We start from the raw sequence: 12,979 nt of genomic DNA, 5'->3' as shown, positions 1-12,979 counted from the left end.
GCAGACTCCTACCCAAGATCACTGGCAGGCGGCCTTGCGGGTTCTTCGCTATTTGTAGGGGACTCGATCCTTTGGGATCATGTATGGAGATGGAATTACCCTTTCTGGTTGGAGTGATTCTGATTGGGCAGGTGATGTGGATTCGCGACGATCCACTACAGGTTATGCTTTCACCCTTGCCTCTGGTGCTGTCTCTTGGAGCAGCAAGAAGCAGCCTACTGTGGCACTTTCTTCTACAGAGGCTGAGTATCGGGCCCTATGTTCGACCGCTATGGAGGCAGTTTGGCTCCGTCGCTTACTCAAGGAGATTGGTTTTTCCCAGACCGGACCTACGGAGCTGCGTGTGGATAACCAGAGTGCTCTTGCTCTGGCCAAGAACCCGGTGTTTCATGCTCGTACGAAGCACATTGAGGTTCAGTATCACTATGTTCGTGAGCGGATCGTGGATTCGGAGCTGGTGGTGGTCTATTGTCCTACGGCGGCCAATGCAGCTGATCTCTTTACGAAGCCGTTGCCTCAGGCTTCTTTGCTTCATCACATGCGGTTCTTGGGTCTTCAGACGCTCCCAGGAGTTGAGAGGGGGTGTTAGCCTGCTCTTCTTCAGTCTCAGTCTCTCATCTCCTGGTTGTGAGCTCCTGTCAGAGTCTGACAGGAGACAGAGGAGCTCTGTCAGGACAGTTTTGTGGCTGCTCTAGGCAGCATACGGTCCTGGGTTTGTTCCAGCCCAAACTGGGCTGTTTTTTGCCCTGACTGCCCATTTTTCTGGGCAGTCGGACCAGTTCTGGCCATAGTTGGCCAGATCTGGCTGGTCAGCCAAATCTGGCCAGGTCGGCCAGTTTGCTGGCTGGGGGCTATTTATAGCAGCCCCCCCAGTCAGTCCAGTATTCACTCTCTGCAGGTACAGCACTGCTCCCTCCGTCTCCGTCTCCGGCATTGGTGCTGCCTCTGCTTCCAGTCTGTCCTGGTTCCCTCACTGACGCTCCAGGCTGCGTGCAGGGACTGTTCTGTCCATTTCAGTGTATTCAGCATTCATCTCAGTCAGTGCAGACTTTCTTCCTTCATTCTCTGCTTTCTCTCTCCTCTCCTCTGTGTTCGTGGTGTTCTTTCGCTGCGCACTCTCACAGCTACACCCGTTCCCGCTTGTGCACCTTCTATTCCACAAGTTCCTTCCCATCCCCCACCTTCTCCTCCAGTGGTTCCCTCGTACCCCCCATCCCCTTTAGCGAGGGACGATCTCGGTGATGCGGATGTGGATTCCCTGGCCCCTAGTGTTTTAGAGGGGGATTCCCAGGATCATGAGAAGCTCCTTCAGCGGCAGTCTACATCGACGGACTTCATCGACATTGGCATTCCTCTTGCCACCCCAGGATCTATTTCCTCTTCGGCCTTCAGCCACATCCAGGATCAGAGAGGGGGTGTTAGCAGTCATGTTTGTCATGCCTTGTCATCTCCTGCCTGTGAGCCTCAGTCTGAGTCAGACGAGGACATTAGGAGCTCTGACATGTCTGTCATGTGTTATGATGGGGGAGGCTAGTCACTCTTGACTGGCTGTCTTAGGATGTGCATTTCTTTTTGGCCTCTTTTAGTGGGCAGCCTGCCCAACCACTTTTTTGGTCACTGATGTGGGGCGCCCATTTTAGGGCATTTTTAGGGTTTGCGCCCATTTTAGGGTTAGGGTTAGGGTTTGTCCTTTTGCCTATTTATAGGCAGCCCCCCTCCCCACTTGATCACTTGTCTTCTTGCAGATTCCGACACTCCTCCCCCGTGGTGGTGTTGCCATCATCATCAGCCTGATCTGGTGCCCTCACTGACGCTGTGGGTTGCGTGCAGGGACCGATCAGTCTCCTTCCACCTTCCCGTTTGTATTCAGCATTCATTTCAGTCAGTGCAGATTTCTCTTCCTTATTTTCTGCTTTCTCTCTCTCTCTCCCTCCGTGTTCGTATTCCCTCTTCCGCAGCGCACTCTCACAAAGTGTTCATGTGGATGCTGCTTATTGGGGCTCTTACAATTGGGGATGTGCTGCGTGTCCGAAAGATCTCTGCTAGTCGTCATGTTTTTTACACTACATGTGATGAGACATTGCTTTATCTCTTTGTCTCTTGCCCTGTTGCTCGAAAAATCTGGAGTTTTATTTCCCGCGTGTGGTCCTCAATGACTCGGCACCATATACCAACTCGTTCGTGGATTATGGGTAATATGTCCCCTATGTCTTCTTTGCATTCAGATTATTCCTGTCTTTTCCATTTTCTTAGATGGACAGCCCTGTGGCATATTTGGTGTACTCAAAATGCCTTTATTTTTGATTCGGTATCACGCATCCACGGTCATGTGGCCTGTGTTCGTGGTTTAGTGCTATGGCAGATCTCTTCTATGATGTCAACTGACCTGGTTCTTCCTAATATTGCTGCTCCCTAGCTGGCTATTGTTCGCTCTACTCCAGCTGTCCTTTCTGTGTGATTTCTTAGTGTTACTCATGTGGTAGGTTGTTCTAATAGCCTGTTGGCTTCATTACACTTGTTTCCATCCTGTTTGGTTGGCCTAAAGGCCTGATGTAAATATCTCCATACATTTACTCTTGTTCATGAAAAAAAAAAAAAATGGATGGGTGAATTCAATTTGTCCCAATGTGCATGTATTTTCATCAACTCAGCTTTCTCATTTGCAAAAAGCTTGGAGGCAGCATGAACTATAGGATGGTCTATAGCCTTGGCCACAAGCTCCACAAAATCATAAGACTCCAGTATGGCAAGTATCATTGCACGCCAAAGGCAGTAATTCTTCCTATCAAACTTCTAATCCAAAGGAAGAGCCGGTAACACGGGGACCTTACAATTCATAATAGCCTAAAACTTTGCATCAAGTTTGGAAGACATTGTAAATGGAATGATACAGACAAAAACAAGACCATTCCCCCTTTGACTCCACGCATGGTGTCAATGCCTCCTAGGGCTTCCTCCGCTCACCCTCAAAGTGTATCATCCGCTGGAGGCAATGAAAACTCAAAATCTGCTCCAAAAGGCTCAAAACACAGCCTTTCTCCTTCATGAACAGCAAAAACCTGCAGCAAATCAACAACTTTGCTCCTTTCCTTCACGTCCATGCTCGCCTCGGCCTTGTGTCAATGCACAGCCCTCCTGCTCACCCTCGAGCACTAAAAACACAGCCTTGTGAAGGCGCTGAAATCTTCTTTTCAAATTTGCCCACGATAAATCAGCCCATCTACACTACTCTGATTCCATGTCAAAGTGCAACGACTATAGAAGCTATGACTCAATTGACAAAGAAGAGTGCACAAAGAGAGAGAGAGAGAGAGAGAGTAGAACACAAAAATCTGCAATGAGGAATGCTGAATAAGGAAGCAATTAGGCACACGGGCGCAATGCATATGTCTATGTATCTCTCCACCTCGAAGATCTCACCACTTGTGCACCTCGAATTCTACAAAAAAAATGTGTGTGCTGGCTGAGTGGCCAATAAATAGTCGAAAAAATAGAGGAGAAATATGGCAGGTCGGCCAGCCAAATCTAGCCAACTGCTGCCAGATTTGGCTGACCTAACATATCTGGCCTCCCCCACTAAATCTCACCAACTGTTGGTATAGTAATGAATGCAACCTGCCCTGCCATAACTACAATGACCTGTCAGCAGCCACGTGGCACAAAACTGCCTGTCCCCTCCCCAACAAAACTGCCTAGAAACTGGCACCTGTTGGAAGACGTCGAACTAACGGGAAATACGCAAGATCTGCCCAAATCTGATGTGCGCAAATGGGTTAGTCCGAGGGATAACCATGTTGAGCTAAAAATGCATTAGCTTTATTTAAACAGCCGCAAAACATGCTTAATTAATGAAGAAACCTCGTTTATTTAAAAGAAATGCGATCCTAGAGAGTTTCTGTGTCCCATAAGCACAAACCCACTTGGGAAGGCCCAAACTTTCTATAAATACATATGCTACCCTTCATTCAGCCCTCAATCTCCTTTTTGCAGATTTCACGTGTTTCAACTTGTTGCCCACACCCCGTTCGCGGAGAACATCTCAGCCGAAGCTCTTCATTGCTGTCTCCATTAGTTGGCGCCTGATTTCCAGCCCTCTTCACGCAATTTGGCGCTGATTCCAACCAGGCAACTGCTGTTCCTGTGCAGACCTGCTGCCGTACAGCTTGCCACATCATCACAATCCTACAGTCTGCGTTTTTAGTCTTTCTCTCTCCTGCAGTCTACATTTTTAGTCTTTCTCTCTCCTACAAGCTGTCCTGCCTGCGTTTTTAGTCTTTCTCTCTCCTCACTATTGTCTGCACCTGATCCAGCTTCTCACTGCTGTGTTTGCTGGTGTTCAACATCTGGAGGCTACCTTGTTGCGATTCGGGATCCATTCAAAGTACGACACTCTCCAACTCATTACCCCTGCCCTGATCCTTGAGATACAAGAGTTCAAGGTACAGTATTCATTCACTGCATAGTGTGTTTGCTGCATGAGCATCGTATATTCAGTAGTCATATCACGTCATTCATTCACTATGTTCATTGTCTCTGAGTTACCCTAACCCTAACTGTGTTCTTTTATCAGTTTGTGATTTGTCGTATGGTTTCTCTTTATGTTTCTGTGTTAGGGTACTTTCTTACAGACCAAACCTCTAACATAACAATCTTAGGAACGGACCAAGCCAAGGGTTCAAAGAGGTGGTGGGAAAGGGGTCTATCCCCCCCCCCAAACATGTTGGATAGAGGACCAACTTTAAAGGCCGAAAGGGAGACCAAGTCCATGAGGTAGTGTGTGGGAGGATGCATCCAAAGAGGGATGAGGAAGCCTGCAATGGTCTACTCCTCCTCTCCAATCCCCTTGCTGCACCATAAGCAAACCCCTTTCTTCTTTCCATAAGATGGTTATGCAAAGACCCAAAAAGAGTGAACATTTTACATTTTTATAAAGGTTATCCTAAGGTTCGTCTTTTCTAGCTATTCTCACTACACTCATCCTTCGACCGGAAAACCAATGAAAGATAGAAAACCATCAAATTAACCTCTTTTCATACCATTTTTTCCTAACTAAACCATGCCACATTTCGAAATTCGCCCATCTATTCCATTTTGGAGTTCAAACTCCCATTCCATTTTGGATCACACACTTCTATTCTATTGCATGAGAGAGGATGTATGCCGTAACGGTCAATTCCATCATGTCTTGGCAACAAAACCAAAGTGTTGCTACCTTTGCAAACGCAATGTAGACAAAGCAAGACTTGGCAAAACTCTTATTTTAATTTATTCAAAAGCTTCGACTATAGATCACACGCTTCTATTCCATCATATGGTGGAGAGAATGTATGCTGTAATGGACGATTCCATCATGTCTCAACATCAGAACCAAAATGTGCATTTGCAAATGCAACACAAACAATGTGGCACTTGATAGAACTCTTATTCTATTCAAGAGCTTCAATTGCACCAATTATGTCTACCTCTCACATAACTAATATATCTCTCTCTTTCACTAATCTACTCACTCCACTCTCAATCTCCATGAAAGCAAGAATGTGCAAACCGACAAAGGTGTGGTGAGCTCAACTTCATATCTTTGCATAAGCACCATGACTGCAAGACTCACAAGTGGCTTCACAATTCAAGTATCGCTCCTTGGTCCACCTCCTCTACTCTATTGCTTCCGATCCGATCCGTGGGTGCTCCATCTTAAAGAGGAAATATAGAGAAGAAATTTTTGAAAATCCAACCTCTCCTCCATGTTGAGAAACCCTTCACCTGCAATTTACGTTTTTGCGTTTCTGCGTTTTGTGTTTAGGGTTTGCGTTTAGGGTTTGCAGCCCCAAAAAGGGGAGCCATCCTAGACTGACTGTGCCTATTTATAGGCCACTTTTTCATTCATTCCTTACGACTGATTCATTCAGTCCGTCACCTCTTCTCTCCAGCCTCTCCACTACCCTCACACCCCTTCAAGAGGACATTGTGGTTCGTGGTTCGTGGCTGTCATCATCATCTTCCTTGTGCTACGACACCCTTGTTCCCTTGTATCACATTCACTCCATGATTCAAAACTTCATCATTCCATTCATCAGAGTTTCTTCTCTCTTCTCTTCTCTTCTCCATGTTTGCCGAGTTCACTCCGTGTTCCTCCCCACCAACCCTACTGTCTCGCTAGTACATCATCTTTTGATATGCTATCAGAGCTGGATCTGCTCACCTAGTAGCAAAGATTCTCCACTCCAGTGAAGGCAAAGACCGGTGGCGGGTTTGTCATCCACTTCTCTTCTTCTTCCGCTACATCAAAATCTCGTTTTTGCAAGTTTCAGGTGTTTTCAGCTTGCTGCCCACACCCCTTTCGCGGAGAACATCGCAGTCTCAGTTGTCCCTTGCTGTCATCTACAGTCTAGTGCCTGTTTCCAGCCTTCCACCCGCAGTTTGCAACTGTTTACAGCAAAACGACTATTGCTGATCACTCTCCATTCAGAAAACAATCTCGTTTTTGCAGATTTCAGCTGATCGCATCCTCCTCCCACTGGCAGCTCACTTCTAGCCCTTCCACTTCCCTCCCACCCCTCGAGGCGGACATTGCGGTTCGTGGTTCATGGTGGCTGACCTCTTCCTTCTTCAACAAGGCACACTGGTATCCATGGCTTCTTTACCATCAGATGACCAGACTACTGGGTGCTCCTACTGTGGCATCACCAGACACCACCGATGCTTGCTGACTTCCACCTTTGCTCCCCACCCCCCCGGAATATATCCACCTTCCACCAGGCACTCCTTGTGCCTCCTCTCCTTTCTGGGCCACAGAGATCGTTCTGCATCGGCTATCAGAGTACTATGCTCAAGGCAATAAGACGCATTTGATGCGCACTAAGTCTTTTCCAGCACATGGAGGATCGATTGGGGCTACGACCTCCTGGAGATCGTCGCAATGCCAGTGGCAGTCTTCTCCCACTTATTTTCAGGTACAGTGGCTTCCATGACCTATGGATTTGCAGTCCGCTCCATCGAGAGACAATGATTGTTTGATACCGTCTCCTCGTCAGTCTGCTCCTTCGAGAGACAGTGGCTGCTCGACTCCTTCCTCTTCTTCAGCTACCCAATCTGCTCCACTGAGAGACAGCGACTGTTGCCCACCTCTTGCTCATTCTGAACCCCGCCCTTCCCCACCCTCAACTACTCAGGTTCGAGAGGCTACCTCTGGAAGCTCTTCGACACCCCAAATACCTTCTTCTGCACACCCGGCGGCATTTCCTTCGTCATCAGACATTTCGGAGTCCGTGATCCATGAGTTTTTGGATTCCCTATCTACTTCAAAGGGGGATTCAGAGGGGGATGTTATTTCTTTGCCCTCAGAGGGGGCATCTACTTATTCAACTTCAGCGGAGGCCCCTCCACCTCCCACCTCAGAGGGGAAACCTACTCCACATGAAGTTCTTCACCCATCCTCTACCTTCTTGGGGTGGCTATCTTTGACCAGTCATCTCTTCTACTGATATCCAGGATCTTCAAATACCACCGAGATCGGGACCTCGGAGGTTCAGCCCCGACTTGGTGACGAGGCCTTTGTATTCCTTCCAACATGGATGCATGGAGCTAGTGGCTTCTCTCCCGAGGTTGAGTTTCAAGTTCTCTAGTTCACTCTATCTACTGTTCTTTACTTCAGGTTCCCTTTCCGGTGGAAATCTTGAATCTTAGGGATCCTCTACATCTTCTTCCTCCTCTTCTCTTCTTACCTTGGTCACTTGGTTAGCATGGAGCCGCCTCCCAAAATCGAGTATGGGCATATCCTTATGGTTCTCGACACCACACAAAGTCCAACATTCCTCCTATACATTGCACGTTTTCATCATCTTTGTACTAGGGCGCTTGGGCAAGTGAACAATTTCCCCATGAGGGACACTGTCCAAGTGGCACCTATTGCATGAGCATTCTTCAGCATATAGCATTGCATCTCCATCTCACTCCTCGTCCCCCTTTTTGGGCCTGAGAGGGGGTGTTGAGAAACCCTTCACCATTCACCTACAGTTTGCGTTTTTGTATTTCTGCGTTTTGCATTTAGGGTTTGCAGCCCCAATAAGGGGAGCCATCCTAGACTGACTGTGCCTATTTATAGGCCACTCTTTCATTCATTCCTTACGGCTAATTCATTCAGTCCGTCACCTCTTCTCTCTAGCCTCTCCACTACCCTCACACCCCTTCAGGAGGACATTGCGGTTCGTGGTTCGTAGTTGTCATCATCTTCCTTGTGCTACGGCACCCTTGTTCCCTTGTATCACATTCACTCCATGATTCAGAACTTCATCATTCCATTCATCAGAGTTTCTTCTCTCTTCTCTTCTCTTCTCCATGTTTGCCGAGTTCACTCCGTGTTCCTCCCCGCCAACCCTATTGTCTTGCTGGTACGTCATCTTTTGGCACTCCACTTTGCCTCTCACACAAGAAGAAGGAAAAGAAGAGAATAACACAGAGTAAGAAAAGAGCTTCACTCCCCAAGTCCCTTACTCTCACTCTCTCACTCTCCCTCACTCGCAAGATGATGCACAAGATGATAGAGTAAAAGCAAGAAGAAAAAGAAGAGAGCTCTCAAGATTGCACACCATAAAAAAGAGCCTATTCATTTAGTTTTCGGCTTTTATACATAGGATTTTGAGTTTAGGACTTCCACTCAAAGTTGGACGTCCTTTCCTCCTTTTTTGGCTCTTGACCGATCCTCCTACTCTATGCATACAACTTTAGATAGACTCAGACCGATCTCTTGAAAGAGAACGGAAAAGCTAGTCCCACGCCCTTGTACATTGTGAGTATTAATTGAAAATTATTCCATGCATATTGTGAGTGACCCGAAGGGATTAATTTCCAAAAAATTCTCGAGGCCTTGTGCCTTCACTAGATTTGCACTTTTATTTGCATGTTTTGTGGTTACCAATGGCAGTAGTGGATATTAGCCCACAAAGGTCAACATGAATCCACCTAAGGGTCTCCTCGATACTATGAGAAGTCTCCTAAGGAAATGGTGTGTGTTTATTTGCCCGTTTTGCAGTTAACAATGGTGGTAATGGATGCTAGCCCACAAAGGTCAATGTACATCAACCTAAGGGTCTCCTCAACACTATGAGAAGTCACCTAGGGGATGATATGAGATGTTGTTTGCCAAGCGGACAGGCTTTGCAGACATCCTTGAATAGTTTTAAGCACAGAAGGCCATCAAAGATCTATCAGCTATGCATGCCAAGTGTTAGGCCATTGGGTGGAGTGACTGGCCTAGAGCTATGAAGCAGCCCCAAAGAATAGCAGGATACCTCAGCATTCATACCACCAATCTTTACAATCACAATCGTTGCTTCTTTGGTCTTCACAACCAGGGATGGCCATGTGGACAAACTGTGGTACCAACTAGTCCACAATTTGGAATGCTTGAGAGCCTAGAGGATATCCCATGCAATGAGAAAACCCAAAATTATGTAAGACAAAGACTGAGCCTTCCCCATAGGTACATCTACACTAAACACAGAGGTCCTAAAGGCTGTGCCCATGTTTGAACAACCCCCCAATTTGATGTGAGATGTCACATGTGGTGTGTGAAAAGAAAAGGTGAAAAGTGTGAATAGAGATGCAACAAAAAAGGTGGATGGCATGGATAGGGTTTGAAATTAAGGTGTTCATGAAGTGGATGTTAATGCATTGAATTGATTTTCTCATTTTTATGGTTGAAAATGAGAAAAGATAGAGAAGGAAAACTCACAAAATGATTCACTGATAATTTCCTATACGCACCTCTTCTTGAGTTACATAAAGATAATGGTCTTCTTCAAGAGTTAAACTACTAAGAATAGATTAAACAGTTCCTTCTTCTTGGTTTTCACCAGAATCTTGCAATCAAGTAAAAACAATAGGTGCTGATATAGGAGCAGATCTAAACATATGCCTCGGTGCTCTATTTAAGAGCTAAATGAATCTCCTTGGAGGACAAAAAAATCTATCGACCAACAAGAATAGAGAATGAAAAGTAATTTACTTGCCAACCTTGTGATCAATAGTCAACAATGATCAGGAGCAGGAGAAAGGTGCAGCGATGATTCTTTTAAGAAGAGTGATAGCAATGATTTCTATTAAAGGAAAGGTTGAGGCATAGACCAAGATCCAAGATTACTTAAGAGTGTTGGGCTCCAACAACTGGTTGTTGTTGAAGCCCAACAATCTTGGACTCCAACAAGCAACTGTCATTTGGACGTGAGAGATCCCAATCGCATAGTGAGCATTGAGCAGCATTAAAATGTTATTTAGAAGCGAATAGATATTTTACTATGCCATTGGGGATGCGATACGCAGGGTTTGAACTCCCATACCCGTGTAAATCAACCCACCCCCAAACTCAACATACACCCAATTCGCTACGCCACGACCCCATTGGCAGCATTGAAAATCTTTTCTCAAAGACAGTCAGAAAAAATTCTAATGAGTAGCAACTAGTCACTTTTACCTAAGAAAGATTGATTTGGCACAATAAGCAGCTTCAAAATATCTCCTTGAGCACCTCTGTGAGAGAGAGAGAGAGAGAGAGAGAGAGAGATCTGTCACCTGCTGGTCGTATGTCCAGAGGAAATGGAATTACCTTTTTTTCGTAATTAATACAATTACCTTTTACGAAAAAGAGAGAGAGAGAGAGAGAGAGAGAGAGAGAGAGATCAGTCACCTGCCTGGTCGTATGTCCAGAGGAAATGGAAGAGTAGCCTCAGGCCTGCTTCCTTCCTGCGCTTAGGAAACTGAGAGCTCCGCCTTCCTGAATCCAAGGAACAGTATCACGGAGCCTTCTCTGGTGTTGGTGTATCACGAAGCCTTCTCTGGTGACCAACACACATCTATACAGCCAGCATATTCTCCTTCTCGTTCTCCTCAATCAATCACGACCCACGGTTTCGAAGACCATTCATTGCTCGGGAGTCGGGTTCCAGTCTGCATGTCAATGAGAGTAGGCCAGAATGATAGATAAGGGCTGACTCGTTGTCGATGCATGAGGAGGTCTGAGGGCTTGAGCTGCAACGCTTTCCTGCGCGTTGTGAGAGGAACTCGAGAGAGAAAGCTGCCTACGAGAGAGAGAGAGAGAGAGAGAGAGAGGTGCTGTTATAGCGTGAGAGAGAGTGTGCGCGCGACTGGGGTGATGAGAGAGAGAGCGCACTGGTGCAGCACAGTCGGCACCTAGTTAGAATTAAAATTTAAAAAAGAGAATAATTGAGAGAGTGCTGAATCCTGATGACTCTTTAGAGGATTGATTCCGAGGTAAAGGCGAGATTTCAATAGTGGTACATCTTTACTATTACTTAAGGGGAGGTTGGCCGCCCCCAACCTCCCCACAAAGAAACGCAGGGCAGGTGTCACGCGTCCAACACCCGCCGTCGCTGCGAAAATCGCACCCGCCCCATGCGAGTCTAGGCACGGAGCACCTAGTAGCTTTCTAAGAAGGCGAGAGAGTGCCTGTCGACTCTTGGATCGATTCTAAGGTAAAGGCGAGATGTCAATAATCGTACATAGCTTTCTAAGAATAGCAAAAACCTCATTGAAGGGTGCTAAGACTTTCAACTTTGAGGGCTCCGAGTCGAGTGTTCACTAAAAAACTTTTTTGGTATAGCATATACAAAAACCTCTAACTTGAAATTTTGAAAAGAGTTTTGAATCAAATTATATATGTTTGTCATTTTTTTAACTAAATTTTTTTAAAAGCTCAAGGTTATAAACTTTCTTCTTTAAATTTTAAAGGATTTTTTGAAATTTTCATAATTCACTTTACATTAAACCTCGGTTCTTTAAGAACACTGTCGAAGTCTAATTGGGGGAAGCTCAAGGGGAGTTAAGAGTGGAATTTCCAATAATAAAGTTAAGTTGTCTCGTGGAATTTTCTAATCACATAGGCTTGGGAGAAATTTGGAGGTTCAATGCTTATTGTTGGTTCATTCCTCTTAGTAAGATATATAGAAGATACTAGGTGCTTCACACCTAGCCCACATATCTAGGTGCTCCACACCTAGCCCACATTTCGTGATTATTCTCTAGATATGTTAGAAAATACTCAAAGTGATCATGTATAGAGTCTATGAATGGCTAATGTGTTGCATAGATGGGCACAATTTGCTTCACTATAATTGTAGTAAGCTAATGGGCAATCTTCATCTTTATGTTCTCATCAACTCTAGCTTTCTTGAACCACTCTTTTAATTTCTTCCATATTATCGTGGTATCCTTGCAATTCCAGAATAGATGCTTCACGGTTTCTTTCTATGTTGCACACAAGGCACAATTCATATTGACTTTCAATATCTTTCCCACTCAGGGACCTTTAGGGCTGTCATCCTCCAAAGCATCAGGTTCAATTGTGGCGACTTGGTGTGGCTTTCCACGTCTTGCTCAACCTCCTCTTCCATACTCCCATTGAGAGGTGGGGGAATCCGCTCTTACACTTTGTGTGTGTCTTCTCTAAGGTCTCCCTTCTCCTCCTTTGGAAGTCTCTCCTACATCGCATTTTGCATGTTGATTTCCCCTTATGATTACAAAGGGATCTCATCACCTTCGTGGACCCAATTTTCTTCGAGGGTGGCCATGAGCATGACTTTCTTTGTATTAATTCTTGCAGTCATGCTACCTCTCCATTCTCTAGATTAAACTTGGCTCTAAGAGAGTCCATGTCTAGCAGCTCTACCTCAACTTCATGCCATATATCAATCAACCTTATAATGCTTTTGTTTGCTAGCTTTATAGCCAGCTTCACATCTATATTGATTGGTAGCTTACTATCATTGTATGCATGTGGAAATATTGACACACACTACAACAATGTGCAATCTCTTGCTCTTGGGTTCTCTTCTCCCCAACTCAATCTTCTAATGACCCTCTTCCATGCATGTAGTAGCCTCTTGATGATTTCATGGCCTTTAGGCTTACTTGGGAGGTCTAAGCAACCAAGTGCTTATCCTCCCATTTTCCTCCTCCTACCTTGGAT

General features: G+C 45.6%; 1 protein-coding gene across 5 annotated transcripts in view; it reads right to left on the bottom strand.

Annotated features, from left to right (window-relative positions):
- LOC148039767 (thiamine biosynthetic bifunctional enzyme BTH1, chloroplastic-like) overlaps positions 1 to 11,239 on the bottom strand; it is a 154,646-nt gene extending 143,407 nt beyond the window's left edge. The window contains exon 1 of one of the 5 annotated variants that reach the window (XM_087693869.1): positions 10,682 to 11,239. The gene's annotated coding sequence lies outside the window, so the exon portion shown is untranslated. Of the gene's footprint in view, positions 1 to 10,468; positions 10,563 to 10,681 lie in introns of those variants that run through there. The other 4 variants (XM_087693827.1, XM_087693834.1, XM_087693859.1 and 1 more) reach the window with 4 other exon arrangements.
- Positions 11,240 to 12,979: the final 1,740 nt, after the last annotated feature.

This window comes from Lygodium microphyllum, chromosome 2 (genome assembly GCF_053477565.2).
Source record: "Lygodium microphyllum isolate KBCC chromosome 2, Lygodium_microphyllum_v1.1.10, whole genome shotgun sequence".
In the NCBI taxonomy this organism is placed as follows: domain Eukaryota; kingdom Viridiplantae; phylum Streptophyta; class Polypodiopsida; order Schizaeales; family Lygodiaceae; genus Lygodium; species Lygodium microphyllum.
This window is presented reverse-complemented; position numbering and strand designations above follow the sequence as displayed.